Here is a 19,175-nt window from a genome sequence, read left to right as displayed (position 1 = left end):
TGAGCACTTATCATGTGTATAAATGTATCATGGGATAAATTGATTATTGGAATAGTGATTGGGCAGGAAGTAAGAATCTCAGATCTTAACATTCAGATGAAAAGCCTGCTCCAGCTCCCTGGATTTTGGCCACCTCCTGGCTGTGGGTTGGAGGGCACATGAGGCAGGAAGGGGGTCACAGAAAACCTTCTGAGATAGTGCTCAGGCCCAGACCCAGGAAAGGCAGGGGTCCTGACATGAGGTCAGTGCCACCCCAGACCTTTGAGAAAGATGATCGGAAGGAGCGTTGATCAATGTCTCACAACCTTGACACCGCCCTCTCCTTGGTGTCTTGCCACCTGCCCTTCCCCATCCCAAGCCTCAGGGTGGGGTCAGAGACAGACAGATTTGAAGAGCTGAGTCCCAAGTCCCAGGAAAACTCCTTCCTCTATTCCCCAGGATTAGACGATTAGGGAGAGAACAAAGGAGCAATTCACCAGTGGATTCTGCAATTCTCCCACGTCCGACTCAGCAACCACTGAGTTCCCACCATCTCAAGTGGATGGAGAGAAGGTGGGGGCCAGCTGGCTGGCCTAAAACAGCGTCTGTACAGATGCCTCTCTCAGAAACACTCCAATGCCTTCCGTGCATACAGCTTGCGGTAGAAGAGAGAGAGAGAGAGTGTGTGTGTGTGTGTGTGTGTGTGTGTGTGTGTGTGTGTGTTCAGGTTGCTCTGGGAAAAATCAGAGATGAGGGACATAAGTACCAAATCTTGGAAGAAAACCTTCCATAGATCCTCTGTTTGGAAAGATGCCTGGATTCCACCCGGTTTTCTTAAATCCAGAAGACAGCCAATAACCAGGCTGAATGACTGATACAACCCAACGCCCCCTCCAACTGATATACACTCTGCAAAAGATACATTTTGAAACTTTTGGGAAACAGAGAGAAAAATTTTTTTCATAATTTCATCATGGGTAGTACTTGAGGTATATTTCTTTTAGTTTTTTTGACAATACATGTAAATATCATCCAATTCAGGCTTCACTGGTGGCTCAGACGGTGAAGAATCTGCCTGCAATGCAGGAGACCCAGGTTGGTCTCTGGGTCAGGAAGATTCCCTGGAGGATGAAATGGCAACCCACTCCAGTATTCTTGCCTGAGAAATCCCATGGACAGAGGAGCCTGGTGGGCTACAGTCCATGGGGTCACAAAGGTTGGACATGACTGAGCAACTGAACAACAGTCAACCAATTCACACTTTTTCAGTCCTGTGACATCTTCTCCTTCCTATCATTTTATCACAAGCAGTTTTCCATGTTGTGACATACTCTTCCCATCCTGGCTTCTTATGGAATGGAGCCCAATTTGAGGACTGGTTGTTGAAGGGGTTCAAGGTAATTTTAAAAAGGGGCAGAAGACCAAAGAGATCTTTGGTTTGTGTGTTTAAGCTCATGAAAGGCTACTTCCAAACACAATATGGAAGGCACCATCTTCTCCACTGCTTTACAGTCCGAATAAAATAAGAGGAAAGCAATGAACATTGAAGCTGTGAAGGCAATCATGCTGACCATTAAGATGATTATACTCTAAAGTGGATTAAAGTTCCCTGTCCAGGGTGGATTGTGGTCACTCCCTTCTGGGTTCCAAGAGATGCACAAAATGTGGCTCCTCTTACCAAGAGGATTTAGTATTTGAAGGTTTTTAATGGACCCTTTCTTCAGTTCGTATTTTCCACTGTAAATTAAGTTCATATGCATTCTCATTTCCTAGAACATACCTTCCCACCTCCTAAACATCCATGCCCTCTCTTTCTCCTTTTTTCATAGACTGGGCATGCTCCAAGAAGGCGGCGTAGAGGGAGTCTTAAAAATACTGCTTTTCCTCAGGAATTGAAGACTTGTTGGCATACATAACTTTTAGCCAGGTGAGGGTATCCTGTTTCACAAGTCCTTAGTTTCTACCCTCTTATTCTTTAGACAGAAATCCAGGAAAGGAGCTTGGTGAGATGTCTGAAGCAGAAGGGTGTTGATTTAACAAAAAAAGAGGTGCACCTTAGGTGAAGAAGCAGACACTGCTTTGTGGGGGAATAACTATTGGAGAGGTGAAGGTCCATGTGGGAGAAGGAACAGAGAAGCTTCCAACTTTAGCTCGTAGGGTTGACACATCCTGCCTCTCAACTCCCTGGTTGGTCCATAGGGTGGGGATGGAACACCAACAGCCAGACCATCCTCACTCTCCAGTCTACAGAGAGGTGTCAGCTGTCACCAGCTGGGTCCAAGTATAAAGGACCTCAGCTCTATGGAGTCCTCATGGTGCAAGCCACCAGTTGCCCTGACACAGTTTTGCCATGACCCACAGAGTTCAAGGAAGAATAAAGATGGTGGCAGTTCCCTGGTGGTCCAGCGGCTAAGACTCAGTACTTTCATTGCTATGGGTCTGGGTTCAATCCCTGGTAGGAGAACTAAGATCCCACAAGTTGCGTGGTGCAGCCAAAAAATAAATTTAAAATATAAAAATAAAATAAAGATGGGGGTGATCACAGTTTGGAAAAGAGGTTCTTCTTTGCAAGATTAGTTGCCTAAAGGCCTAGGATGAGAGGAAAAAGGAGAATATTTCACCGTTATGCAGTTATCACTGGCAATTTGGGGAACTGACTGATACCATTAATAATCGGTCCCCACCACCTCTTTTCTTTAGAAGACCCATTCCCAACTTGGCTTCTGCCTTCGGTGTCTGAGTTCTCAGGCCCCTCATCCAGCTGCTCAGGGGAAGTGCCCTCCTGACTAAGGATGAAGCAGGGAGTGGGAGATGAGGGGTGAAGCGGATAGTTTAGGTCTCATAAAAAGCCCAAGCCAAAGCAAAGAAAAAAGCCAACGTCATCCTCCAGCTTGCAGAGCCACTAAGAGCCTCATTTGGAAAACTGTCGTTGCAAGCCCTAAGTGGTTGGGGAGGCTCAGCACTGCAGGGAGAAGTAGTTGGTGATTCTTTCAACAAAATTTTTTTTAAGTCATAACATACCAGTAGTTGGAAAAAAGAATCTCAAAGCTCATCTCAAAAATTCCTCCTTCTGAGATGAAGGCATCCAGGTTTAGTCAGCCTAAATGGTTTCTCCAAAGTTCAAGCTGGAGCCAGGATTGCAACCACAGTGTTTTGAATCTAGCCCTAGGCTTATCTGTGTTACTCCATGTTTACATTCACATCACCAGCGTGTAAGCCCTCCGTCCTCTCCCATAAACAGTGCCAAATGCATCTTGCTTTAGAGTGAGGATTATTTCCCCTGCAGCAGGTGGCAAAGCGTGCTGCAGAGCAGAACATCAAGTCTCTAGGGAAATTCTCAGGAAAGGGGCAACTGGCCAAGAAATAAAGAAAGAGAAACGACATCCAAACAGTTGGAACCAGAAAGGTTAAAAGCTTAGGGTGGTGATGTTGGAGGAAAAGTTTAAGAACGCTTCTGCTCCAGGCAGAGCCCAAGATGTAAGCGTTTGTGTTCCGTGCCTCAAAGTTTCCTTTTCTCTACCTTTGTCCCTCTCAGACATCAAGCTCCTCTTCCTCATAAGCAACATTTTTTTTTTAGGAAAGATGTTAACAAATGCATCCACTTGAAGCAGAACTGACTGAACATTCTCTCAGGCAGATTCTCTAAGATGTCAGAGCTAGATGGGACTAATACTAACACTGCCAAGCTAGAATGGGGGGAAAGATGTTTTTAATCTAGAAGCTAAATACTAGGTATCATCATCATCCATGCTGTGGACCAAGGATATAAATCTAAGCACTTCTCAGCCTGTCCGGCATATAGCAAGCCTTCAGCAGAGAACCATAACTCAGGGCTTACCCCAACTCTACCTCCCTTCTCAGGAGAGCTTGACCTAAGTAGGTATTTGCAGGATCAAACATTATTTTGTGTGTATATCCTTTCAGGATACTCTGCCACCAGCTTTACCTCTGGTCACCCTATGGATCTGGAACCACATTCCATCCAGGACGTCATTATCCATCTTCTACTGGAACCCAGGGCGAATCAAGATGGGACAACACGTCTCTCTCTTCTTTCTTGGCCACCCCAATAGCACTCCACACTGCAATTACATGCACATGGCTTTGTTGAAGAATTAGGGAAAATTCAAAAGGAAATGGTCATTTAGACTGGTCAGACTTTGCGTGAACTATGAACATGGAGTCTCTCTTTCAGTTCCCAAGGGACAGCATCTAACAGTTAGGCTTCCACAAGAAAGAGCTCATCTGTGCAGGTCTGCCATATATTGCACATCTCCAGGGAGCACCATTCACATAACAGTGTAATGCCTCCTTGTGCAGGGCCTGGTCTACACAAATAGAAAAAGCAGCTTTGCCTCACCCCTAAGTGGACCCCTCTGCACTCAGGTTATTCACATGGCCTTTAAACACCACTTCTTCAAGTCTCTGTGTCTTAAATGCTATTCTTCTTCAGGAACCTTTCTTTCCTTTGCATACAAAGAGATGCCAGCTCCCTAAATCATTCCTATGGTTTACAGTCTCATGTACAGCTATGGGGGCTTCCCTGGTAGCTTAGTGGTAAAGAATCCGCCTGCAATGCAGAAGACTCCAGTTCAATCCCTGGGTCAGGAAGATCCCCTACAGGAGGGCATGGCAACCCACTTCAATATTCTTGCCTGGAGAACCCCATGGACAGAGGCGCCTGGCAAGCTACAGTCCACTGTGTCACAAAGAGTCAGACACAGCTATAGCAACTGAGCATGCACACGTGCATGTACAGCTACAGATGAGGCCATGTGGTCAACATCAGTGTGTTGGTCATCACTGAGTCTCAAAGACTGTAGAAAAATGGGCTCCAGTCCCTCAAGCAGTGAATATGGATCCTGCAGTTCTTCTAGCAGGGAGAGCTGTCCTCAAGGCAAACATTAAGTGCAGGAGAGGAGGAAAAAGGGTACTATACAAACCACAGTGGATAAGATCTCTAGCTCTACCCTTATGGTCAATGGGTACCCACTGTTGTGCAACAAGCATTTGGTTTCTTAGGGGCTCTCTCCCACGGACAGCCATGTCCACAAAACAGCTACACTGGGATATATGTGTTACTCCATCAAGTCAAAAACTTCAATAATAACCTACATGACTCCCCAGATAGCAGACTCTCTCTCTAATACGTGCATTCTCAACCGGGGATGTATCACTGCGAACATTAGTTCTTAGGGGGATTAAAGATACCTTAGATATTACAATGATTTGGCCTTCAAAAAGTTAAAGTATATGAAAATATACAGAGTATACAGCAAAGGAGAAGAAATGATGAAAAAACCAATGCTTAAAAAGACTACTTGCATGCGTGTATGCTAAGTTGTTTCAGTCACGTCTGACTGTGCAAGACTTTGGACTGTAGTCTGTCTGGCTCCTCAGTCTGTGGGATTCTCCAGGCAAGAATACTGGAGAGGGTTGCCATGCTCTCCTCCAAGGAATCTTCCCAACCCAGGTATCGAACATGCATCTCTTACATCTCCTGCATTGGCAGGCAGGTTCTTTACCACTAGCGCCACCTGAGAAGCCCAGAAAGGCCACATAGGGGAGTAATAATGAGAAAACTTGGGAAACACTGCTCTAATAGAAGAGAAAAATGGGGATGAAGGAAAGTTGCCAGTTCTAACTGCTATGATAGCTATCATCATAATAATTAAAAACATTTTATATGCATGCCCTAAATTAATCCTCCTGACAGTCTTCAGGAAGAAGGACTATTATAGTCATTTAAGATAATGAAATAGCTTTAGAGGTATTGTCCAAGGCCACACAACTAGCAACTGGCAAAGGCACGATTCCAGCCAAGTTCTGTCTGACTCCAAAGTCCATGGTCTCAACTATCCTCGAATGCTGACTGCACCATCAGCCCAGTAGAAGGAAGGTTGGCAAGACAGCAACCCATCTTTAGACTCTACCATCTACTCCACCAACTCAAGCCTACCTCTAAGACCATGGAGGACAGTTAAGTTCTAAGAAAGGAGACAGACAAGTCTGGGAAAACTCTGGGTCGAGTTGAGAAAGAGAAGGGAGGGAGGTTGCCCCACTCTCCCCTGCGTCTGCCTCCTCTTCCTCCACTGGGAGGCATGGAGCCACCGGGACCAGGATCCTGGAACCTGAGATAAAGAGAGAAGTGAAGAGGGGGGAGGGTGGTCCCTGCTGTGAGCTCAGTTACTACTGCTGAAACACAGTGCAGGGCTGCAGCCAAGCCCCAGGGATGGGGTGACCTCTATCCAAACAGAACTTCCCTAGGCAGCGCTTCTGCAAATATAAACACAGATTCACCACGTGATGGGTTCAACCAGTTCATGTAAACACTAAAGGGAGGAAAAAAAAAACCCAAAAAACTCAAGGGAAAAAATATGCTCCAAGACGAAGCAGGGTCCTGTGACTCAGAGAGTGGAAGGTCAAGAGCTAAAGGGGTCAGAACCCGCTGGGCCCGCAGCGAGTCCACAGAGATGCTCTTGCTACTTGGGCACAGGGAGCCTTGATCCCCCCACAGTATGGGAAAGTCTTTGTCAGGAGCAGTGAAAATGGGTGGCTTTCCGTGGATATCTGAAGTACATTTGGGTTAGACTTTCCATGGAAAACAGAGGGTAGTCCTGAAGCAGGAATGCCTATAGGTAGATACCAAGAGGACTTCCCCATGGCCAGGTGCATTCGTGGAAGCAAGGTGCCTCAAGAGGTCTATCTAAGCTTGGGAAGAGCCGACTGCTCAAAAGCAGGGGATGGATGGGATAAATTCTGAACAGCATACCCTTCCTCCCTACCCCCACTCCCCTGACCCTGTTGTTTGTACTGACAAAGAGAACGCTCTCCGCCACACCCCCATGCTCTCAGGAGGAATGCTAGCAGAGTATCTAGGTGTTTTGCAAACAATCCACGCTGCCCCAGTAAGAAGAGTCAGCTCTCCAAAGCATTTGCAAATACCCTGCTCTCCTGGGCCAGGAGAGTTTTGACAACATTGCAGCTCCGTCTTTCCAAGACATCCACTACCCTAAAATAAACCAGGCAAGGAGGAGGTTGGCAGATGGACCCCATGGATGGTGCGGAGGCAGGATGCTGTGTGCTGGTGCTATGGCCTCCCCAGCATTTCCAGAAGAGGCCACAGAGCTCAAGGATGCCACAGTAGTCAAGTCAGTCAGAAGTCTCTGACTCTGGACTGAACCAAGGGGACAGTAGGTTCCACTCTAGGACCTACCATCATGTTGGGATTCGTTCAAGCAGGAATCACCTCTTATATAGCTCAGCAGGGGACCCAAGGGCCCACCTGACTCAATGGGAGCTGAAATAACACCAAAATGCAGTTCAGTACAGAAATGGAGGAGGGACGAAGGGAGGGAGACCTGAGTAGGCCCAGCCCAGAGGAGAATGAAAGGGGCTGGGAGGCAGTATAAAGAGAGAATCAAGACAGGTGGATTTCAATGCTTTAACAGCAACAAACCCTTGTATGTATGTACTTATCGCAAATGTTTACTTTCATATTATCACATGCAGGCATGTAGGACTATATATAGGGGCCAAATCAATAATAGATAAGTCTTACAACAACAGAAGATATTTGGGGCAACCAGTCCCTGGCCCCACTGCTTCTTATCTGTATAACCTTGGGCAAGTAACAGAACTTCTCTGTATCTAAGCTTTAGAATGGGATTAAGAATAGTGCATATCTCATAGAGTAGTTATGAGAATTAAAGAAGTTAATATTTGTGAAGCACTTAGAACAGTGCCTGGCACATATCAAGCATTACTAGCATTTGTTAAACACACAGAGACTCAAATGAATTTGCTTAGCATTTAATGCCTAACCATTCCTCACTCTATTTTCTTTCATTTATTTACTCAGTAAATATTTACTGGGTGCCTACTACATGTAAACTTCTATGCTGATATTGTAGCTGTAAAAATGAGCAAAAATAACCATGACTTACCCACTCTTTGGGCTCAGAGTCTAAATGTCACTCTTTGGATGAGCTTTACCCCCAAGCACCTCCAAATCCATGTCAGGCGAAACCAGCCCAGCCCCAGATCATATCTTGCCTAGGGGCACACAGCCCTGAATGCAGGATCTGAAAAGGAAAATTGCTTGTTGTTTTACATCTGACCCAGGCTTGTGTGCAGGAGAGAAAATTGCTGGAGTCACCGGAATGAGCCCCAAATTCTGGAATGCAGATGGCATCAACCCAAGCTGAGCTGGGTGGTAGTTTCAGTAGATTACCTTCCTAGTAACCATGCCAGCTTCTAGCTGACCTTCCTCCACTGTAGAGGCTAAAAACCCAGAAATTGCATTTCTCAGATGTCCAAGCAGCTAAGGTTGGGGATGCAACTTGGGACCTATTAACCATATACACTCATTTAAGACTTTGATTTGAAATCAAATTATGAAGGAAGAGAGGATCAGTGTGGGATGTATCTTCAACTGCAGCAGACTGGAGCAAAGGCAGGGGCGGGGTGAGAGCAGCCGGCTGTGGCGACGCTAACTTTCTAACCACAGAAGAGGCAGCAGTTCCCATGGGGGTGCAATTCTGCAGTGTGGTTTAGGCGTCATTCCTGAAAGCTCAGCCTAGCATCTTTTTCTTCAGCCATTCCGCTTGGCCCGTGATGTATCTATGCATGCCCTGCATGTGTGCATGCTCAGTCGTGTCCAACTCTTTGAGACCCCATGGACTGTGGCCCACCAGGCTCCTCTGTGCATGGGATTCCCCAGGCAAGAATACTGGAGTGGGTTGCCATTTCTTCTCCAAGGCAGCTTCCCTACCCAGAGATCAAACCCGTCTCGTCTATGTCTCCTGCATTGAAGCCGGTTGCTTTACCGCTGAACGACCAGGGAAGCCCCAATATCTATACTTCTTTAAAAATCCTTTTCAGCCTGTACTAGTTGGAGTGGTTTTCACTTTTGGCAACTAGAAATGGGAGAACCTATTTAGAACTGACCATCCCTAACAATGTAATTATGGTTGTACCAAAACCTAAACCTAGCGAGCAAACTGTATTCCCTAAGGAAGGGGTCCCCAACCCCCGGGCCGAGGACCCATGCTGGTCCGCACATAGGAGGTGAGCAGCGGGCAAGCAAATGAAGTTTCATCTGCTGCTCTGCGTCATCGCTCCCCATTGCTCACATTACTGCCTGAACCCTAACCCTAACCCACCCCCTAACCCACACTCGCCACATCCCTGGAAAAACTGTCTTCCACAAAACCGGTCCCTGGTGCCAAAAAGGTTGAGGACTGCTGCCCCCAAGGAACTAGACACCAGTTTCTCTAGCCTTTGGCCAGCACCAACAGTAGGAGCTGGCGTGAGATTCAACAAATCCCTCCCAGGCATTTGTCTTTACAGTAAGCTTCCCTGCTTACTAGACAGAGAACAGTTTGGAAGATTTTAGCTGCACAGGGCACAATGAAGTAGTAAATTTACACAATGAAGTAGTAAAGGAAGAGATGGGTATAACACTGTATTCTTTCTCCCCTTCAGCGCTCAATCATGCAGGACTTCTTTCTCTCAAACACATCAAGTGTATCCATGCCCCAGGACCTTTGCACTTGCTGTCCTAGCTTCCGGAAGTGACTTGCTATCATATTTCCCTATTCTATCTTTTTTGTAGCTCTTATCAGTTACTTTGTTGCTTTATTTATTTGTGTGTTTATTATGTGTTTTCCCCCATTAGAGTGTAAGACTACGGCGGTCAGGAGTTCTGACTTGTTCACACTGAGTGCTACTGCTAAGTCGCGTCAGTCATGTCCGACTCTGTGCGACCCCATAGACGGCAGCCCACCAGGCTCCCCCGTCCCTGGGATTCTCCAGGCAAGAGTACTGGAGTGGGTTGCCATTTCCTTCTCCAGGGCATGAAAGGGAAAAGTGAAAGTGGAGTCGCTCAGTCGTGTCCGACTCAGTGACCCCATGGACTGCAGCCCGCCAGGCTCCTCCATTCATGGGATTTTCCAGGCAAGAGTACTGGAGTGGGGTGCCATTGCCTTCTCCAGTTCACACTGAGTACCCAGACTGTAAAACATGCTTGGCACACAGTAGGAGCTCCAAAGCAAATCTGTTGACTAACTGATTTGTTCACTGACTCTTCATTCCTCAAACCTACTTCCTAAAGATCAGAGGGGGAATTCCCTAGTGGTCCAGTGGTTAAGACTCTGCGCTCCCACTGCAGAGGACACAGGTTCAATCCCTGGTTGGGGAACGAAGTTCCTATATGCTGTGGGGCACAACCAAAAAGAAAAAAAAAAAAAAGATCAGAGCCATTTTAGTCAACTGAAAGGGCTCAGGCTTTGGGGTATGAATTAAATCCCAAGTACATCTTGAGAACAAAAGGGGTTCATGGGTTAAAACCTAGAGGTTAACAGCAGGGAATCTTTCTCCCCTGAGAAATTAATAAGTTAAATCAGATGGAAATAAATGCAATCTTCTCTTTCTCCCCTTATTATCTTAATTGGTTTAATTTTGTGGCAACTTTTCAGCATTCTCACAACAGAAAGCAACTCATGTTGCGTTGGTAGCCCAGAAAGTAATTATCCTGTGGTTTTATTCTAATTCACTAGCAGACACTCTCTTTGGCTTTGAGGACCCCTGAGAGTAAAAAAGTAAATACTGAAGATTAGGAAATGTTTTTTTCATTCCTTGTGCTTTTTAAAAATTAAAAGCTATGATAAAACAATTAGGCATGATGGTTATCTTTTTTTTTGTTTTTAGTTAAAAAAGAAAGTATGTGATTTAGAATACAAAGTAAGACATGAATAAATAGAAGCAAACATTTAAACACAACTGGGCATCTCATTCACTGACCTTTAACTGGCTTCAAAAATTGCTGAATGCAGCCTTGGTTTTACTCCAGAATTGAGTAAATTAAACTCTTTTTGATTATCCTAACTTGGTCATAAAGTCTCCCCAGGGCTTATCCCAACTCTAGTGTGCTTTGTGTCTTCCTAGTGGTTTTTTATTTTGTAACCAAAAAAAAAGTTCAAGGAGCTTCTATCCAGCTTTAATCTCTTTGTAACAAGAAAGACTTTCAGTATCCTACTTGCAATTTATTAGAGAAAAGTCCAGTTTGTTCTTTAAGGCCCCCAAGCTCTTTTCCTGCTTCCTTTCCCACTCTGCTGCCCACCAAAAAGAAGATGTAAGTCAAACAAATGTTTTTCAGCTTCTCTACAGCTTCACTTTGAGATTTCCAACCCAAGAAATACCTGTAAATCTGCAGATAGTCACTCCCACACTGCCAGGAAATATCTGCTGTGGCTAAAAAGTGTCCTGTGAAGAAAGAAATCTAAAAAGACATGATACAAATGAATTTATTTACAAAACAGAAAGAGACTTTACAGGCTTAGAGAATGAACTTATGGGCTTCCCTGGTGGCTCAGATGGTAAAGAATCTGCCTGCAATGCAGAGACCAGGTTTGATCCCTGGATTGGGAAGATCCCTTGGAGAAGGGGAATGGCTACCCACTCCAGTATTCTCATCTGGAGAATTCCATGGACAGAGGAGCGTGGCAGGCTACTGTCCATGGGATGGCAAAGAGTTGCACGCAACTGAGCGACTAACACATGTACTTCCAGCTGTCAGAGGGGAAGAATGGGGAGAAGGGACAGTTAGGAAGTTTGAGATGGACATGTACACACTGCTATATTTAAAATATGTATAACCAACAAGGTCCTACTGTATAGCACAGGGAACTCTGCTCAATGTTATGTGGCACCCTGGATCGGAGGGGGGTTGGGGGAGAATGGATGCATACATTTATGTGTATGACTGAGTCTTTTGCTGTCCACCTGAGACTCTCACAACATTGCTAATTGGCTATACTCCAATATAAAATAAAAAGTTCAAAAAAGCTGTAATTCAGAAGAAAAAAAAGAAAGGAAGGTATCAGTTATTGCCCCATGACACCAAGCTAATTTTAAACAGGCAAGAATGCTTTTTTCAAAAGTATGGAAGCAATGTCTCTACCATGTTTGCATCCCACCCATTGCACCCAAACTTATCTGCAAGATCCTTTGAAAGTCCTGAATAAAGCAACAACAAAGAGACTAGCACAACTGCCAACAGAAGGAAAAGGTACCGGGGACAGTCACCAAGCTGCCACAGGTGACTCTTGCCCCATCCATGCCTCTTTGTTCTCAGTTTGGGGGTGTTGGATATCGGGGGTAGAACACACTCCTTTGTCCCAGGACTGTGAGGTTTAGTCCACCCCTTGCCAGGCAATGGAGTAAACTTTCACAGCTGTCACCCTGAGTCAGTTCAGCCAAACAGATGTTGACAGTGCGGTTTACAAAGAAGAGAGCTAGGGGAGGGAGAGGTGGGGACTAGGAGTGGGGAAGGGTAAGGGATGCAGCTTTGAGGAGTCTGGCTCTCAAAGGACACTCCAGGTCTGCGATTTCTATGGCATCCCTACTTCTGACCTGCCTCTCCCTGTGCACTGGAACATCTATGTGCAGTAAACCTTCTACGTTGTACAGCTTCAATTCTCTGCTATCCCATCCTTCTCAGCCCCTTCTTCCTTCTAGATGGTTTCTCACGTTTGGAGAAACCTCTGTGTTCATCTAATACGGCAGTTTATAGGTTATACGTGCATGCTAAGTGGCTTCAGTCGTGTCCGACTCTTTGTGACCCCCATGGACTATAGCCCACCAGGCTCCTCTGTCCATGGGGATTCTCCAGGCAAGAATACTAGAGTGGGTTGCCATGCCCCACTCCAGGGGATCTTCCCAACCCGGGAACCTGTGTCTCTTACATCTCCTGCATTGACAGGAGGGTTCTTTACCACTAGCGCCACCTGGGAAACCGTTTATAGATTATATACAACAGTAAAACATCTTCCAAAGTTTAGGACCAATGGGGGAGAGGGAGGAGGGGGTGCCAACTCCTCATTTTCTAACTATGACATTGTGATTTCTGATAATAAATATATATTTGGTCTTTGTTCATGTTTCTGGCACAGACCCCCCCCTAAACCCTTGACATTTCCCAAGAGATAAAAGCCATAAAGATGTCTTCAGTGACTTCTGGACAGCACTTAAGCATAGGGGCGGGTTGCCTGGAGAACCAACAAGGTGATTAGAAGGTTGAAACTTTTAGTCCCACCTCCTTGGCCTCAGGGGAATTGAGAGAGGCTGGAAGTCGAAGCGCTCACCAATGGCCAATGATGTAATCAATCACACCTACATAATGAAGCCTCCATAGAAACTCAAAAGAACAGCATTCAGAGAGCTTTGAGGATGGTGAACATGTGTTGCTGCAGGGAGAGGACCACAAGGAAAGGAAATGGACGCTCCAAGTCACTTCCCCACACCTTGCCCTGTGCACCTTCTCCACGTGGCTACTCCTGGTATTTTTTGGTAAGAAACCAGTGATCTAGTAAGTAAAATGTTCCTCTGAGTTCTGTGAGTCACTCTAGCAAATTAATTGAACCAAGGGAGGAGCCACTGGAACCTTCAATCATAGCCCATCAGTCAGAAGCACAGGTACAATGGCATCTGAAGTAGGGGTGGGGAGTGGTTCGAGGAGGACAGTTTTGTGGGATTGAATCCTTAACCTGTGGGATGTGATGCTATTAATCTCTCCAGGTAGTATCAGAATTTGGTTAATTGGTGGTATTGGAAGAAAGACACACACACACACACACACACACCAGAACTGGATGTAGAATTGGTATCATTGGTAAGTATCAGTGAACGGGCTTTCAGAGGCAAATAATGGAGAATCCAACTCAAACTGGATCCAGCAGTATGGAGATTTACCTTCTCATATCACAGGAAGAGCAGAGGGTGGCTTCAGACAAGGTCACTTCAGCATACTTGCAACACCCTACCAGTGGCAATGGAGACTAAAAATTTTCACACCCAACAAGAGGAAGCAGAGAAATCTCTGCCCCAGACATGGAATGTAAATCTTTCCATGATCTAATCTGATTGGGCTAATTTGGGTCACTTACATAACCAAAAGCTGTCACCAAGTTAGAACAGTGGTTCTCAATTATTTTTCCACTTGGGACCCCTTTAATATTCTAAAACTGGACACCAGAGAGCTTGTGTTTAGGTGGATTAAAGGTATTGATGTGTATTGTATTATAAATTAACACTGGAAAGTTTTTAAAACATTTGTCAGCTTATTTTAAAACAATAATAATAAACTCATTACATGTGAACATAACGTATTTGCTATTAAAGAAAACTTCTTGTTAAAGCTTAGCGAGAAGTGTGGCAGTGTTCCACATTTTTGCAAATCCCTTTAATTTCTAGTTAATAGAAGACAGCTGGGTTCTCATATCTGCTTCTGCATTCAATCTATTGCAATATCACATGACAGTTAGCCTCTGGAAAAGTCTAGCGTATACTCATAAAAGAATGAGAGTGAAAAGGCAAATAATGGCTTAGAATAAAAATAGTTTTGACCTTCCAGACCCCCTGGAAGGGTCTCAGGGACTTGGAGAATTGGTGCCTTAGACTATTTGGAATGGCCCTCTGAAGCAGGAGAGGAAGCGGAAATCTGAACGAAACTGAATTCTGTTAGAAAAAAGGAAAGAGTCTTGGTTTCAGTAGCAATCAACAGCAACTCTGTCACTGATGCTGAAAACACCAACAGACAAAAACCGCTGCCATCTACCATCTCCTATGCTTCATTTTTTCTAAGCATTTTGATATTAAAGACAGACTATGAATACAATTTGGAATACAGAGTAGTAGTTTGGATTGATTACAAAAAATTTTATGAAACCCTGACTCCAATGATTGGACATGGGAGGCAAGCAGAAAGAGAAGATACAGATGGTCTCTAGCTTGAGGAGCAGGCGAGCAGAATGGCATGGACAGAAACAGAGAACCAGACAGGGGGCAAGTTTGGGGCAGAAACAGAGAACCAGACAGGGGGCAAGTTTGGGGCAGAAATGATGAATTCCGCTTTGAATACATTGACTGGGGTCTGGGAGAAAGCCAAGTAGAGCGGTCAGGACCCAATGCAGAGATTTGGAGCTGAGAGAAATGATCCTAGGCAAGTGAATGATGACTGAAGGCTCTGTAATAGGGAAGGTGCCCTGGGGGACCACACGGACAGGAGATGAAAGACAGCCCAGGGAGAATCCTGAGGACTGCCATTTTTAAGGGTGGGAAGAAGAGGAAAGACAGGCAGAGGATAAGGAAGAGAAGTTGCCAGAAAGCTACAAAAACATGTTCCAATCCCTGGTCTTGAGAGCATTCAGGAAGGGATTGATGATGACGAAGCAGGTGTGATTAAGCCAGCTTACAAGGCTTCCCCGGTGGTGCTAGTGGTAAAGAACCTGCCTGCCAGTGCAGGAGACATAAAGAGACGTGGATTCGATCCCTGGGTTGGGAAGATCCCCTGGAGTAGGGCATGGCAACCCACTCCAGTATTCTCGACTGGAGAATCCCCATGAACAGAGGATCCTGGTGGGCTACAGTCTATGGAGTCACAAAGAGTTAGACATGACTGAAGTAACTGAGCAAGTGAACAAGCAAGAGGTCTGTGAATGTGAGCACAGAACCTCACTTGCTGGTGGCCTTATTGGCTAGCCTCTTACCTCCAGCGCCTGCAGCCTCCAGCCTCCTCCCTATTAAAAACAAAACAAAACAATAAACCTGCATAAAAGAACTTCTAAGAATATTTTTAATGACCATCTAATTTTGCCCCATGGATGTACCATCATGTAATAGGAAGTGCTCACAATACATTAGCAAGTGAACAGAAAAAAAAGAACAAGACACCAAACAGTGTAAGAAGGAAGACTCCTGTTTGGGGGTCTACCTAGACACTTTGCTCTAAGTGTATCCATGTGTGTAAGTTGACCCACACAGGGCTGGATGAAATGAGGCCCCGGCTTGGTCAGGATTTGGCTCTTCAGTTCTATTGACTGCAGCTGCTAGCTTTGTAAGCTGGTGAGACTTTGAGGGGGTGGTGGGAGGATTAAGTGCCAGGTGGCTAGAGAGGCTGAAGATGAGTTTCTTGGGAAAGAGAGAGAAGAGAAAATGGGACAATTTCCACCAGGATTAAACTTTGGAGAGAGCTCACAGATGTTTAAAGTCTACAGAAAGGGGCAGAATTTGCTGCAGAGTGTGATGTAAACACCTCCATCATTTCCCTAGATATTCTGGAACAATCTACTTTGCTTAGCAATGATTTAGGAACTGGCATTGGATAGGACCTGGGACCACAAGGACTGGCCTCCAGAGAGCACAGAACAACAACCATGAAGGCAACCGAGGGAGCCTTAGCTATTCGTGAGTTACGAAAACAAAACATCCATAATGCATGCTAAGTCACTTCAGTCATGTCCAACTCTTTGCGACCCTGTGGACCGTAGCCCACCAGGCTCCTCTGTCCTTGGGTTTCTCCAGGCAAGGATACTGGAGTGGGTTGCTGTACCCTCCTTCAGGGTATCTTCCTGACCCAGGGATCAAACCCACATGGGTTCTCTACCACTAGCACCTCCTGGGAAACCCAACAGCCATAATAATAATACTACTAACAATTGTCATTTTTTGAACACTTTCTTTATACCAGGCAGTGCTCTAAGTACTTTATATGTATCAACTCACTAAATCTTCATCACAGCCTTATAGCATAGCCACCACAATTATCCCCATTTTACAGATGAGGTAACTGAGGCAAAAAAATTTTAGTCATTTGTAGAAGAACACAAAGCTAGTAACTGGCCTAACAACTTGCTGAGAGATTTTGCTTTTATACTCTCAGTAAACTAAGCAATATGCCTGCTAGAAACTAGGACAAAACTTCAACCACAGTTGTCTCTGGGTTTTAAGAACATGGGTGACTTTTGTTTCTTTATTTATGCATTTTCTCTATATCCCGGTTTTTCTGTAGTGATCAGGGGTAACTTTTTTAATTATATGAAAATAAGAAAGCATCTTATTTCATTACCAATTTTATAGACATCAGTTGCAACTGATCAGAACATATCTGAATCCTCTCTTTAGAAAAACTTACATTTCAATGAGCAGCAAATTCATAAATGGAAGGAGTATGATCTCTCGTCAGCAATTGTGAGAAAGGAGGGGAAAATGTCTCAGACTCCGAAGGCATCTCACTGACCACAATCACCTGGACTACTTGTGCTCCAAAGAACAACCCCAAGAAAAAAAGGGAATTGGGGGGACGGTAATCCCCAAATGTAAGCAAACCCTGCAGGGGCCACGGCTGTAACTGAATCCTGTACTGGGGCGCGGGGAGGGGGCAGCTGGGGGTCAGCGGGGGGTGGGAGGGTGGGCCAGTGACCTGAATCTGAAACCTGGCATCCTGGCCTGGCAGCATGTGGACAACTGGAGCTGAAGAACATATGAACTCTGACTCGTCCATCTCGATATCCCTTTAGTTTAGCACAGTGTTACACCATAGGGCTCAGTAAATGTTTCACAAATTAGTTAATATGATTTTCATTTTCACAAATGACCAACAAAGAAGGAAAGAATGAAATCCACACCCAGGGATAACACTGGGAGGAACTTCCTAATCTAAAGCATGTGAAACCAAAGCATGGGATCCAGAGAGAATGAATTTGCCTCCCTGGGATATTTCCCATCATGATAAGACTTCGGTCAGCTTTGCAGGAGTGAAGAGGTGGAAGGATGGCCATGGTGACCTTTGATGGCCCTAATGGCCTGGGAAGAGGCAGCATGCCCTAGCTGAAAATCAAATAAGCAAATAACAAAACAACTCCAGGACTGGATTGAGTCCCAGCTTAGGGAGATTTGTAGAATCTGGGGGTTTGTGGGGACTTCAGGGATTTTTCTCATCCCCCCTTCCTCATCCACAAGCAAATCCCTCCCACTGTCTCACCATCTGGCAACCCTCCAACCTCCATCTGACCACACCTCCCAGGTTTCCCAAAGAACCTGTTCTATTAACAGACACTTGGAAAGACGTTACACAAGCATCTCTGGAAATGTCCATCTCATGCTGGACAGATGTTCTGAATTATCATAGTACGTACACCCTGGTTGATAGCCAAGCCATAACATCCCGAGAACCCATTCTGCTGTCTCTCGTGGCTGCTGGGGCTAGAGACTCTCATCGAAATAACACAAACCCACCTGCCAGTGTTCTCCAGGATTCCTGATTCATTTCTTCAGTTTTCCGAAAAAGACGAATCACTGCTAACTCTGTGATCTTGACAAACTCCCTGATCTTTCTTAGGCCTCCATTCCCTCATCTGGAGAATGAGAAAACCAGGTCAGATGATCTCTCGCTAAAATTTGACCCAAGGCTAACACTCCTGCTGGTAAAGTGGCAGGTGGCAGGAGAGAAGGGACTCAGGGTTTATGTGGGTGCCACCCTGAAACGGCCTTGGCAATGAACAAAGGCTGAAAATCTGAAAAGTGTGTGTATTCGCACCTGAGAGCTGGATGGCTGCCCAAGGCTCCAAGAACACAGAGCGAGGCCAGGGACTCAAGCCACCTAAGGGGACGGCAGAGCTATTGGGCTAAAGGAGAGGGTACCCAGCTCCCATCCAGCTGCACCTGAACCACACAAAGATAATTCACCAGGGGATTAGGGATTACTTTGGGGGCTGACATAGGTGGCTCCCAAGATCAGAGGAAAAACTGGAGGCCAGGTTCAGGAAGGCTGGGTCCTGAGTGGGTCAGGGCAAGTGTGGGGCAGTGAAGAAGCCCAGTGTGCCAGGAGCCCCTCTGGAATGGGCTCCACCAGCATGGCTCATCCAGCTCACTAATCTCCGCTAAGTCTCAGGAGAGAAAGTCCACTAGCCTGGGGCATGGACCCACCTCTTGGTTAGACCAGGACAGGACTTTACTGAGACCAAGCCTGCACCCACTTCCTAGGTGGCGCAGTTGGTAAAGAATCTGGCTGTCCATGCAGGAGATGCAAGAGACACAGGTTCAATCCCTGGGTCAGGAAGATCCCCTGGAGGAGGAAATGGCAACTCACTCCAGTATTTTTGCCTGGGAAATTCCGTGGACAGAGGAGCCTGGCTGGCCACAGTTCATGGCGTCACAAAGAGTCAGATACGACTGAGTGAACACACACACACTGCACCCACAGGTAATTCCACCCTGTGAAATCAGGGTGGTGTTTTCAGAAAAAACGAGAAAATGGATCTTGAGCAGCTGATACACGTGTTCTCATAATTGTGAAGTTTTACCAAAATGTCAGGTTGAAAAGCACTAGAATAGGTGACCCAAGGACACTACAACAA

At 45.6% G+C, this 19,175-nt stretch overlaps 1 long non-coding RNA gene and 1 other non-coding gene across 2 annotated transcripts; one reads left to right on the top strand and one right to left on the bottom strand.

Moving 5' to 3' along the window:
* Nucleotides 1–973: 973 nt before the first annotated feature.
* LOC145541551 (uncharacterized) lies at nucleotides 974–18,173 on the bottom strand. Its single transcript, XR_014079106.1, has 4 exons — nucleotides 18,055–18,173; nucleotides 7,926–8,063; nucleotides 3,926–4,061; nucleotides 974–2,568 (listed from the first exon to the last, which is right to left on the bottom strand). It is a non-coding gene; the product is annotated as an uncharacterized LOC145541551 (long non-coding RNA).
* On the top strand, nucleotides 10,108–10,180 carry TRNAG-CCC (transfer RNA glycine (anticodon CCC)). Its single transcript has one exon. It is a non-coding gene; the product is annotated as a tRNA-Gly (tRNA).
* Nucleotides 18,174–19,175: the final 1,002 nt, after the last annotated feature.

Source organism: Giraffa tippelskirchi, chromosome 3 (genome assembly GCF_054371585.1).
Source record: "Giraffa tippelskirchi isolate mGirTip1 chromosome 3, T2T-mGirTip1v1.2.pri, whole genome shotgun sequence".
Taxonomy (NCBI): domain Eukaryota; kingdom Metazoa; phylum Chordata; class Mammalia; order Artiodactyla; family Giraffidae; genus Giraffa; species Giraffa tippelskirchi.
Note: the sequence above shows the minus strand (reverse complement) of the source record. Positions and strands in the feature narration are given on the sequence as shown.